Source organism: Engystomops pustulosus, chromosome 5 (assembly GCF_040894005.1).
Source record: "Engystomops pustulosus chromosome 5, aEngPut4.maternal, whole genome shotgun sequence".
Taxonomy (NCBI): domain Eukaryota; kingdom Metazoa; phylum Chordata; class Amphibia; order Anura; family Leptodactylidae; genus Engystomops; species Engystomops pustulosus.
Genome location: NC_092415.1, coordinates 87,240,427 through 87,252,835, shown reverse-complemented (window position 1 = coordinate 87,252,835; position 12,409 = coordinate 87,240,427). Strand labels below are relative to the sequence as shown.

The 12,409-nt window shown below is 41.9% G+C and overlaps 1 long non-coding RNA gene across 1 annotated transcript; it reads left to right on the top strand.

Moving 5' to 3' along the window:
* The first annotated feature begins 965 nt into the window (after positions 1–965).
* Positions 966–12,160, top strand: LOC140134074 (uncharacterized). The gene is made up of 3 exons (XR_011856068.1): positions 966–1,075; positions 1,522–1,642; positions 11,810–12,160. It is a non-coding gene; the product is annotated as an uncharacterized lncRNA (long non-coding RNA).
* The last annotated feature ends 249 nt before the right edge of the window (positions 12,161–12,409 follow it).

The window sequence follows — 12,409 nt, the reverse complement described above, 5'->3', positions numbered from 1 at the left end:
TATACTACTGGGGGTTGGCAGGCTGTATACTACATGGGGGCTGGCAGACTGTATGCTACTAGGGGCTGGCAGGCTGTATACTACATGGGGGCTGGCAGGCTGTATACTACTAGGGGCTGGCTGTATACTACTGGGGGCTGGCAGGCTGTATACTACATGGGGGCTGGCAGGCTGTATACTACTAGGGGCTGGCAGGCTGTATACTACTAAAGGCTGGCAGGATGTATACTACTGGGGGCAGGCTGGCTGTATGCTACATGGGGGCTGGTGGCTGTATGCTACTAGGGGCTGGCAGGCTGTATACTACTGGGAGCTGGCTGACTATATACTCCTGGGGGCTTGCTGGCTATTTACTGGGTGGGACCAATGCATTTCCCACCCTCAGCTTATACTCAAGTCAATAGTATTTCCCAGTTTTTGGTGGTAAAATTAGGGGTCTCGGCTTATACAAGGGGCGGCTTATACTCGAGTGTATACGGTAGGTGTCTAGAATTACCCTCCCCCTCCAACCTCTGAGTCTGGCTCTTCTCTGGTAAATGAATGAGATTTCACATAGAAGACATATAATAAGACATACATAATATAGCTCTGTGTCTGCACTCTATACTGCGTACACTATACATATGGAGTGATTCTGTGATTTTAACTTACACTGGTATTAATTTATTGGGCTTCACTTGTTTATTGAATTAACATTTTATGGCATTAACTTCAAAGCAGAAATCACAAGATGAAGACAAGTGCTAAGCTTGGATATTTCCATACAACGTACAATACTTATTGTGATTTTGCTCTATTATTCCCTCTATTATTGAAAGGGTTTCAATAGATGTCTTTTTTTCTAGTGCTTATCATAAAAGCATATCTGTATGTTTTTCAGTATCTGCAGTTACCCAATGTACCTTGCTTTTGTGTACTTCACTGATCAAACTATTTAGCCATTGTTTCTGTTTTGTAAAGGCAGGACAACTTCCATGACATTCGACTGTTCTCATCTCAGCTAACAGAGACCAGTTAATGCAACCAAGTCTCTACAAATAGCTGCTTTTAGTCCCTGACCACCTGAGGCTCCAGTGTAAGATGAGTTAAGAATACACTTTTATGAAGTGCCACCTGTCTCCAAGTCATACGCAAAAATAGACAAATAGTACAAGCAATGCAAAAGTTTTGGAAATGGTTTTCAAGTGAAATATTAGATAGAATGCTTTACAGCTGAGGTCGTATTGGCTTAATAGTCCCTTTGTTATTTCTGTATGGCTTTACAGCACTAAAGAACCTTGACATCTTAATGCTGTAGTGCAGTCTTCATCAGAAACAATCAGGAGGTTTTTTTTATGCATGTGAAACAAATGCCCCCATCTTTGGGATTATTAGATCTCGCACCCCAAAATAAAAAACACTAAAGGATCCAAATGGAACTCATTTGTGGATTCAAGATCTTTTGCATAAATGTTTTTTTCTTACATTGGAGTAAGAAGAATCATAATTATAACCAGAGTTAAAATATTCCTCCACATATAGTCCCTGATCTCCTGACATCCATACATAGATTGAACATCGGGTGGTACAATTGCCAAGGCAACCTTACAATGGCCAAGAAGAGTATCCATGTTGGACCAACTGTCCATGAACGGATGTTCAGGTAACCACTATATCCAATGAGTAGGCTCAGCTCTGACCAGGCCACAAGGGGTGTGTGACTTCAGTGGACTAGAGATAAGCAAACTTTTTCAAAAATTTGTTTTGATCAAAAATAATTTGTCAATAGACTAGTGTTATAATGCTATTTTAAGTCACAGTGCTCATACCGGTAGTAGCCAATGGGAAGACTGCTCAATTTTCTAATAAAAAACATCACATTTATAATTTTAAAATCAGGGAATCAAAGCAACAAACAGATAAACCCTTAACACTTTTATACATGAAACATCTGTGCCAAAGTCCTTCTCTGTCTGCAGAGTGTGGCTTAGGTTGCATTCATTTCCCTTTGTGTTTTGTGTATCTGAACTGTGGCTAAGGTTTTTGGTGCGTTATGATTGATTGAGCCTCATGCAGCTCTCTGCAGTCCAGCCATGTGCAACAAGGGTTACTAGATTGATGGACGGCTGATCCACTCAGCTGCTGGAGAAATGTCCAGGAGCTGCTTTATATATCTGCCCAGTCCTATTATACCTTGCTGGTTTTACTAGCTTCCTTCTACCTTACCCTATGGCTTATTGTTATTGCTTTGCTATTCCGTGTATCTGACCCCTGCTACGTGACTCAACCTCCCTCTAGTGATTTGATTCTGTACCGCCATCTTGCCGCCATCTTGGCTTTGACCTGGTTCTGTTTGACTCGGCTCATCTTTCTATATCTGTTGTTTGTCTCTCAGTGTCATCTATCTTCCAATGTGTCCTCGCTTTCCCTGTCTCCGTTTAGTCTCATTGCCTCAATGCATTATTGTGTCCTAGTGTGAACACTGGTGTATCTTAGATTTACCAGTCCATTCCACCACCAGACAAAAGTAAGTTGTCCCTGTTACCTGGTAGGGTCTCTCAGGGTCTGTTAGTTAGGTTCCTGATAGCAAGTTTGCCATTATCAAGGTTTGACATTACAAGCATATAAGTACTGTAATAATTACAATTCCTTGCAAACCACCAGGAATTATGACTATTTCCCCCTTTATCCCTCCTCCATGCAAAGTAGAGAGGTGTGAGGGACCTGCTTTAACCTGCGACTGTTAAAATGCCTTGCATAGAATTGTATGCCAGAGCAGCCAGCATCTGGATACGTCAGGAGGCCGGACCATACTGGTGTATCCAGCGTGGTGGAGGGACTAGGGCTTTCATTATTATACGCTGGCACTTGACTGATTAATGTCCCCCATCATATGGGTGTCTCTCAAGCTAATTATTTTCAAAAAAAGTCTAAAAATATACCTAAACAAGTATATTGTTAAGAAAAAAAATACTGGAATGTGTCAGGGATGCACCACCCCAATAACCCTGTTCATATCAGGAAGACAGGAGTGCATCACGTTAACATTTATATTACAAAACAATCCATTTAAAGAACAGAAGTGCAAACACACAATGTGAAAAAAGTGATAAATAATTAAATTCAATCAAATAAACCAAAAAAGTGACAGATTTGTATATACAAAATTCATAGTGATATGAAATATAGTATAGTCCATCAGCTTACAAAAAATAAGAATAAAAAAAAGGTTAAAACATTGACAATGTACCCCAATTCCTTTAGCATACCCATAGCAATCCCTATATTTTGGTAGTACTTAAATGTAGGAATAAGTTTGTCCCTGAAGCTAGCCAAAATTATCCAGTGAATGGCACACCATGCTTTGGGAACATCCCCCAAATACGTGCTATATTGCAGGGTTCTCAATTGATAATGGTTTATCATATTTGAACAAAGAGCTTGTATATTTCCAGCAAGAGAAACAATAACTTGCACAGGGTCTTCAATTTCAGATTGTCTGGTTTAACAGGAGGAAGATCCTGTAACTCCTTGCTAATCTTTTGGGGTAATCTGTACTCACGCCACTAATCCATCATCTGGAAAAGCTGGAACAGCAGTTTTGGCTAGTACAGCAGGTATAAAAAGATCCTTGGATAGATATCTGCACTGACCATTTAAATATTTTCTCATATAGTTATCTTTCCTGTGCACTCATTCTTTGCTGGGATTGTTGAACAGAAGTCCCTGGCTTGTTAGATAGGTGACAGTGGTTATGGGAGAGTTTAGGGCCTACAGCTTTCCCTCTATCATGAAATAACTACATAATAACATAATTAACAAAAAATTATAAAAGATAAACAGTAAACATAGCCCAACATTCAGGATAGTTCAAAATCTCTTTCCCGTGTCTACTTCCCATATAAATGATGACCTAAGATTCCGTTTAGTAACCAAAAGTCAGTTAAGCATGCTTTTGCAACATCTCCCACTTGGCACTTGGAGGCAACTGGGGCCAAGAATACCGGAGTGGCTGGCTATTGCGGCCTAGGGCACGCTGATGTCACGGTCCTTGGTATGGGGACCGGAGGGCTGTCCTACAGCCTGGCAGGTCTCCAGCAGGTGGTGTGTGCAAGAAATATGGAGTAAGAGGCTGAAGTATTTGTTCTTCCTGGGCAACCCCTGAGTGTCTGTAGGATGAGTCCCTGGGTAATGGACGGGGTACCCTTGGTGTTACAGCCATATCCAGGGATCATACGGAGGCACATTGTGCAAATCAACTGTTCTTTATTGAACAACAGGTAGCAGGCAATGGGCCAGAACGGTCAAATGGTGGAGGAATAGTGCACCAGCCTGATGGTATATGCGGGCTGGGATAGTTGAGATAGAGCTGTGTCCAAACTGTGGAAGCTTCAACTCTGCATTAGCCTCCTGGGATTGGTCTCTGTGACAGCATTAAAAGTGTGCTAAACACATTGGGGTTTATTTACTAAGAGTCCGCGGATCGCATTTTCGTCAGACTTCGGGATTTGCGCCGCTGGGACAGTTGCGCACTTTTGGATTGTGGCGCAGCTGCATCAGCTTTCATGCAACAGAAATCAGAGGGCGGGCCATCGGACGATCTGACATTCGGACTGAACGCGGGATTTAACATTCAAGCACTTACATTCACCAGGAAGAAGAAGGTGAACTGCGGTTCGCGACTCCCCCTAACAGCTCCTGACCTGGGGACGGCGCAATTCGCATCTATCAGTCTGCCTATGTATTGGCAGGGGTGTTGCACTTTCTTTTTGGTCAGTCTTTGGCCGGGCTACTGACACTCTGGAAGCCTTTCGTAATGCAGGCCATGGGAATGGACAGGTGACACAGACAGTGGGCCCTGATGCTGAATCAACTTCTCGGGTGCCCCTATTCTGTGGCCCCTGCTAAGTAGGGGGTAGATAGCTAGAAGACTTTCCCTTCCTACGCCAAAATGCAAAGCGAAACAAGACAGACAAATAGTCAACAGTCAAGAATAGTCAACAGTCTGGATAAAAGAAGAGATAGCAAAAAAATAACCAAATCGCTGAAGAAAAAAGGTTGCCTGAACAATAGCCTAAATCAAAATACCAGAAAAAAGCAAACAGTGTCTCACTAGAAAACAAAGGAGTAACGATAAACTAAAACTGGCACTGGACTAAATGTAAAACAAACACATAGGCCAGTGACACAAGTGGCGTTTTTGTTGCGTTTCTGCTGCGATTTCAAACACGTTGAAAACACATGCATTTTTATATATGCATTTTTCGAATGTTTGCTTACGTTTGCGTATTTAAAGATGCAATACTTGCGTTAATTGCATTAAGCTGTGTCTCTTGGAATTTGTTAAAACACAGTAATCTTTTTCTCCCTGCTGTTTTTGCATGTAATCACAAGCATTTCTAAACGCATGACCACAAAAGCAAAAATGTAACTGCTTTAAAAAACGCAATGAAAATGGACCTTAAAAACGCAGACAAAAAATGCAGGGCACAAAACCACAAAGTTAGAGACTTTAACGAAAAACCCATATGCAAATACGATGTGTTTTTCAAGAATGCAAAAACGCAATGAAAAAAACATAACAAAAATGTCACATGTCACCAGCCTTATAGGAAACTGCTTTTGGCGATGGGATCAGAGCTCCGCTAGGCTTCCGTTCATAATGTGACACTAGCACACAGGGGGCGGCCCTCGGCCCGAACGCACATGCATTTCCAGGGAAATGCATACGATTGATAAGCCGATCGCATGCGTTTCCCTGGAAATGCATGTGCGTTCAGGTCGAGGATCGTATCCTGTGCGCTAGCGTCGCGTTATGGGCATAGCGGAACGTGTGACCGTGGCCTTTACTGTTGCTGGACCAGAGCATACTGCAGGAGGATGTGGCCAGTGGCGTAACTACCGCCGTAGCAGCCGTAGCGGTTGCTACGGGGCCCGTGAGGTTAGGGGCCCGGGGACGCACAGCTGCATGTGCCTAACCCGCCTACTGCCTCCCAAACAGCTGAGCCTCCCACACGCCAGCAACACTGAACTTTCCTCACAGCCGCCCGCACAACGTCCGCCCACCTTACTTGCTGTCCGACCGCCCACCTCACTTGCCTGCCACTCACGCGCCCGCCACTCACGCGCCCATCGCACTTGCCGCCCGTTATGCCCATCCACCACGCTTCCAGCTACCTGCCCGCCCACCTTACTTGTTGTCCGCCCGCCCACCTCACATGCCGTCCGCCCGCCCACCTTACTTGCTGTCCGTCCGTCTGAACTCCCACCCACCTCACTTGCCTGCCGCCCATCGCACTAGGCGCCCGCCCACGCGCCCATCGCACTTGCCGCCCGTTACGCACACCCACCGCACTTGCCAAGCGCCACCTGCCGAACTTACCGCCCGCCCGCACGAACACCGAAGCACCCACTTGATGGCATGCCCCAACAACACCGGCCTGCTGACCCACACAACCGCCACTCTGGACATCAAAAAAGTAAGTTACATTATTAACATGTATCTATGTACATATACATACATATATATGCTTGTGTGCATGTGTGTATATATATATGATTATGTGTGTATATATATGCTTATGTGTGTATTTGTGTATATATATGCTTATGTGTGAATATATATGCGTATGTGTGTATATATATGCTTATGTGTGTGTATATATATATATATATATATATATATGCTTATGTGTGTGTGTGTATATATGCTTGTGTGTGTATGCTTGTCTGTGTATATATATATATATATATATATATATATATATACATACACACACACATATAATGCTGTGTGTGTTTTTGTATATGCTGATGCATGTACTGTATGTATGTGAATGTATGCGTTTGCTGTATATGTGTGTACATGCTATATATACTAAATGAATGTAAATGCTGTGTGTACTGTAAGTAAACGCAGTATGTATGTACATGGTGTGTTTATACTGTATGCATAAGTATACATATACATACTATAAGTATATAATGTGTATGTACTATACAGTATGTGTGCAAATTTGATGTGTCTAAACTGTATGTGTCCTGTATGAGTTTGTATATACTCAATATATTAGTGCATAAATGTATATATGAGTACATAAATGTGTGCGTATAAGTGTATAAATGTATGTATGTCGGTGCAAGTATAGAAAAGTGAATGTATGAGTGTAGAACTTTATATGTGTGTAAATATGTGTGTATAAATCTGCATATATCTTTTAAAGGGGAAGGGGGCCCCATGCAGAAATCTGCTATGGGGCCCAGCCACTCCTAGTTACGCCACTGGATGTGGCGCAATCAACTCCATTTCAGCCAGCAAGCTAAGCATTTGTTCACACATGTAAATAACATGCAGACAAAATTAGCATATTCTCAGTCGTAAATCAAGGTCTGACGCTGACACAGATGTTACACCTTTTAATTTTGCAAGGTTATAAGGGTCCAGCAAGCACCTGAGAGAAGTCATTGGGTCATCTACTGCCAAAGAATATGAAATGTCACAAGTTTTTCTTTTCCACATTTTTCTGTGTACAGGCAATAGTTACAGCAGATACAATAGGAGATAGATCTCCTTTACTGTTCTCTACACACTCCAACACCTCAACAGATGAATCTCCTCCCTCAGACTGCAGATATGTGGGTTTCAAATACTCCTTCTACTCATTGCATCACTGTTTCATTTTGCAGCCTGTATCACACAGCCCTCAAACTTCAAAACTTGTCTGATGACATGTTGTGATTACTATCCAGATTCCTTTTTGTGAAAAATGCCATAGAATGGGATTCGACGTACTGTCCGGGTGCTTCAGGGTCATCTACCTGCTCTTTGCCATTTTCCTTGACGTGCTGCATTTCCGCCTACTCCTCCCAGTCACTTGTGTCGATAAAACACAATTTATCTCCAGGACGGAATTATATCATCCATGCTGTAAGTCCTAATTTGTCACACATTAATTGCAAATGGTTGAAGTCACAGTTACACAAAACTTACTCATAAAACCACAAGTGTGAAGTATGGAATTCGACATCCAATATCAGCTCATGTAAGGGAATAAAATTCTAGCTCTACAGGTCAAGGAGGATATGTTTCCTGGACTTTTTTAAGGTGTCCTTAAGTTGAATTTAGAATTCAGGCACCATTTAGAAACCAGATCAAACACATTTGCTTTGCAGGAGGCATAGTTCCTTGATGCAACAGATGCATCTTCCATTAGGAGCTCTGACTGCTGGTGAAGGTGTGCTCGCTGCTTGGAATTGCAGCACTCTTTGCCTAAGGCCCCTTCCACACTAGCGTTGCATTTCACGTCAGGGTGCAATGCGTGAAAAACTGACGTTTTTGGCTGCGTTTTTGTTCCATTTTTCCTTGGAGTAATTAGCGTTTTTGCGTTTTTCACGCGCGTGTTGTTAGCGTTTTTTTTGCGTTTTCGGCGCGTTTTTCACGTGCGAGTCAATGGGAGACTCGAGCATTTTTCAAAGGGACCATGGTTTGGGATTAAAATGTGTTATTTAATTGAAAAATAATGTCTTCTGATAAGTTGCAAACATCTGCAATCTATTCTTCACTGTTCCCCATGTATTTTATCTCCCGACAAGTTAGCAGATGTGAAGAACAGTGAAGAATAGAATAAAACCAGTGAACACAGTGAACACAGTGAACACAGGATCATTTAAGTGAAAAACACAGTGCAGAACACAGTGAAGAATAGATTACAGATGTTCGGCACATCTGCTTACTTGTCGGGAGATACGCGCGGAACGGTGCGAACAAAATAGTATGTGAAGAACACTATATATGTGTGTAAAGAACACATTGCAGATGTTTCCATATATCTGCAATGTGTTCTTCACACATATATATTGTTCTTCACATGCTATTTTGGGCGCACCGTTCCGCGCGTATCTCCCGACAAGTAAGCAGATGTGCCGAACATCTGTAATCTATTCTTCACTGTGTTCTGCACTGTGTTTTTCACTTAAATGATCCTGTGTTCACTGTGTTCACTGTGTTCACTGTTTTTATTCTATTCTTCACTGTTCTTCATTGTGTTTTTTTAATTAAATGATCGTTCTCGAGCAGGGGAAATACTGTTATTCTGGTCACCTAGCAACCCTTACGTTTAAAACGCATTGCACTCGCATTGCACTTGCAATGATTGCGAGTGCAATGCGTTCTTGATGCATCTCCATAGACTTGAATGGGGCGGGAAAAACGCGCGTGACACGCAAAAGTAGAGCATGCTGCGATTTTGACGTGCGTGAAAACGAACGCAAGCACGCGCGTGAAAACCAACGCTAATGAAGAAAGACCTATTGAATACAATGGGACAGAGTGCAATGCAGTGTGGAAGGGGCCTTAGACTACCATTACATATTTTGTCATGTTTTTTTCCGGCCACTGGATGGTGTCTCACCAAGTGTTGACGCAGGGCTGTAGTGGCAAAATTAGCATCATGTCTGTGGGAACAAAATTATGCTGTCACATCATTTTTGTTTAGAGTTGTGATATAGTTTGTCTCAGAGTGGCCTTTATAAGGAATAATGTGAAAATGTAATTGTTTAACTTTATAAAAAATTACTATTTCTGTATAAATAGAATGTGACAATGGTCACCAATGACAGGGACCACTGGCTGCCCTGCACAGCTCACTGCTTTGATGTGCATCCGCTTTAGAACATTGATGGTATCAATTACTATGACACCTTGGCAAACATTGATGCTACTGGCAGTGTGTCTGTAAAGTGCGAGGTTATGCAGCTGTCAGATGTGTTGCCTGTTCTTCTGGAAATCTTCTAGCCCTTATTTTGATGTGTGTTTTTTACCATCCTGGTTCACAGAAATAGGAAGTCACTTGACTCCTATGTTATGTCTGTATTCATAATTGAAGTACTAATTGACCTTCAGATCTTACTAGCCAAGCAGCTTTGTGTTAAGATCAATTGTTCAGTACTGTAAAAGGAAGGATTTGGTTGTTTTTTAATAAAGCTCGGATTTATGTAGCAACTTTTTTAATCGCAGACATGAAACATTGTTCATTTTAACTAACAGACAATTCAACACAATAATCTTATTTACACCACCATCGTTCATCACAGGTATAATAGTGCTTACATACTGTATATATGGACATGTCTGATATTTGGAAGCCATACCAGACATCTGGAAGCCTTTCATACTCAAAATTGTACTCTATTACACTGATTTCTATTATATCTCTTCTCAAATACAGTCCATTAACTGAAAACATGAGAGTGATAACCTTCATGTAGCCTTTTCAACCCATAACATATATTGAGTAGTTCATGATGAAGAAGATGGGCGTTCATCAATATTCAATATAAAAGACTTGTGGTTAGGAACTATAATAGATTTGCTGTTAAATGTCTACTAAATAGCAGGTGGGTGTCAGCCTGCAGGTATGTTTTTACCTATTACTTTCATGGCAGACCTTGGAGTACACCATTAAATCGATCAGTCAAGCAACATTTACCAATAACAATGAAAATGGTCTTCATTGGTTATGTTCTATTATTGTAGTGAACATTGTGAAGTGACTGGAAATCACAGCTTCATATCTATCTATGAGAGTAAGTGACTCCCTGTGTAAATACTCTTCAGTTATGTAATCATTTCTTCATCTATCATCTATCATTGGTTTTCCTGGGCATAAATCTCAAATTAGGGTTTTTGAAACTTTTTCTACATACACCTCTTCATTAATGTGGCTATAAAAGAGAACTACCGTATTTTCCGGACTATAAGGCGCACTTAAAAGCATTGGATTTCCGTGGAAATCCAAAGTGCGCCTTATAGTCCGGTGCGCCCTATGTATGGCGCTGGGCACAGGGCAGCGGACCATACTTACATAGGTCCCCGCTACCGGAGACCGGAGACAGCAGATCTCCAGCGGGACCTGGAGCGGGGACCTATGTAAGTATGATCCGCTGCCCTCCTCCACCTCCCCCTCACCTTCCCCGCTCACCTTCCCCGCGTTCCCCGTCGCGTCTCGGCGTCGCGTCCCGTCGCTGCGTCCCGTCGCCGCGTCACGTCATGTCGGCTCTCCGCCACGCCTCCGCCACGCCTCCGCCACGCCCCCGCCACGCCCCCGCCACGCCCCCGGCCCCCGAACCCCGCGCCTTATAGTCCGATGCGCCTTATATATGTAATTATTACATATATAAGGCGCATCGGACTAATGCGCCTTATAGTCCGGTGCGCCCTATAGGGCAAAAAATACGGTACTGCTATTGCAACACCGTGCAAAACCAGATTTCTGACTTGAGACTTTAGCAAAAAGTCTCATAGTAACTCCAGTCCCCTACTGGTGTATATGCTGAGACTTTTTGTGCATTTTTCTACTTTTTGGTGACTTTTGGGGAAAAAAAAACTGAAAATAGAAAATAGACCATAAGAACAAAGAACAAAGCCACTTTAATGATGGGCAGTAGAGCTCCAAAATGAGACATAGAACTGTTCCAAGTAGCTAGGCTAATGATAAATAACCCCCAATGCCCCAATTTCTTAGCCCAAATGAGGTAGTTTGAAGACAGCCTTTACAGGCATTTAGACTGCACTAACAATAGATAAAGCAGTCTCTAAATCTCTTCTAAGCAATGTTCATTATAAAATATACCTTAATATCAAGCCAAAATGAAATGGGGTTTCTTCTTAGGATAGATTTTGACTCAACCAAGCCCAACCAAGTTAGATGTTTATACAGTCTATAGGTTGTAAGAAATACTGCAAGAAATTCCAGTGCATAGGTTTATGCAACATGGAAGTCTATCAAACATGTAGCTAGAAGTTGTTTTTTTAAATGTCCTTTTCCCTCAGGAAACAGTTGGTAAAAGATGAGAAGACATCACATGACAGAAAGATGGTTAAGAAGTTGTCAACCTATGACTACTAAGACAACCTGGATGAAGTAATGTGACACCAAACATTTGCTGATTCAGAAGTCCGTAAGCAAAAGTGTCTGCAAAACAAAGACTATCAATGACCTGCATCTGCAGTGTACATGCCAGGAAAATCATTTCAAGGTCATTTCCCAGGTATTTCTTTGGTGCAACACATCATAAATCAAAAGGCGCATCTGGATGTCATGCAAAGTCATAACACAGCAGTGTTTTTTAGGAAATCTCCCATTGTATGAATGGTAGTCATATACTGTACCTCAAAGAAATAGAAGGCACCTGCTTAAAAAAACAGTGTACTGTTTTTTGTTTGCTTTCTTTTATTCTAAATTAAGGTATTTTGTATTGCTGTTATTTGCCTTGAAGCAGTTTGTAACCTGCCCTGGCCACTACACAGCAAACGCATGTAAATTGTTTTTTGTTGCCTCATTTTCTTGCAAACTTCATACAAAGTTAGAAAAAAGTGTACAAGTCCTAAAAATTTTTTAAAACTACTAGAAAGCTATGGCATGGTGCCATG